General features: G+C 48.9%; 1 pseudogene; it reads left to right on the top strand.

Annotated features, from left to right (window-relative positions):
* The first annotated feature begins 143 nt into the window (after nucleotides 1-143).
* The window catches only part of LOC113980450, a 5,603-nt pseudogene continuing 4,951 nt past the window's right edge, over nucleotides 144-795 (top strand).

Genomic DNA, 795 nt, shown 5'->3' with positions numbered 1-795 from the left:
CTGCCTTCCAGCACATCAACACTCCCCCAGCTTGGGGTCACCTGCAAATTTACTGATCATGGTCTCAATCCCCACCCGTTTTCCTCCATCCCGGTGACATCCCGGCCCCATAACTGTTCTCTGCTCCTCTCCCCCTTTTCCAGATGAGATCAGGACCGGCCCCTACCACGGGCTCTTCCACCCGGAGCAGCTCATCAGCAGCAAGGAAGACGCCGCCAACAACTACGCCCGCGGCCACTACACCGTCGGCAAGGAGAACATCGACACCGTCCTCAGCAGGATCCGCAAGATGGTGAGGGGGATGTGGGGATTGCCACGGAATTCTGGGATATCGGGGGGGTAGAGCTGTAGAATATTAATTAATATTAATTAATCACGGGATATTAAGGGGAGTTTTAAAAGATCGTCTCGTCCCACTCTTCCCGTGCCGTTCGCTATCCCAGGTTGCTCCAACCTGTCCTTCCAGGGATGAGGGAGCCTGTTCCAGGGGCCTCACCACCAAGAATTCCCATTATCCGACCTGAATTCCCCCTTTTTTTCAATTTGTACCCCTTATTCTTTTTCCTATCGCTACGAATCCTGATGAATTTTAAGTTGACACGTTTAAAATGACACCTCTAAATAACTCCTTTGTGGACAATGCAATTAAATTTTGGGTTTGGGGGAAAAGTCTTAAAATAAAAGAGTCTCAAAATAAAAAAAAACAAACCACCAGAACCAAAAAAAACCCCATATTTGTGTGATTTCTGAGGGCTGCTGCTGCTGGGATTTGCTTTGGGGGCTCAGCAAAGCTTT

The sequence above is a fragment of the Neopelma chrysocephalum genome, unplaced genomic scaffold, assembly GCF_003984885.1.
Source record: "Neopelma chrysocephalum unplaced genomic scaffold, ASM398488v2 Primary Assembly neopelma1_94220, whole genome shotgun sequence".
In the NCBI taxonomy this organism is placed as follows: Eukaryota; Metazoa; Chordata; class Aves; order Passeriformes; family Pipridae; genus Neopelma; species Neopelma chrysocephalum.
The sequence above is the reverse complement of the archived record's forward strand: the minus strand, read 5'-3'. Positions and strand labels throughout refer to the sequence as shown.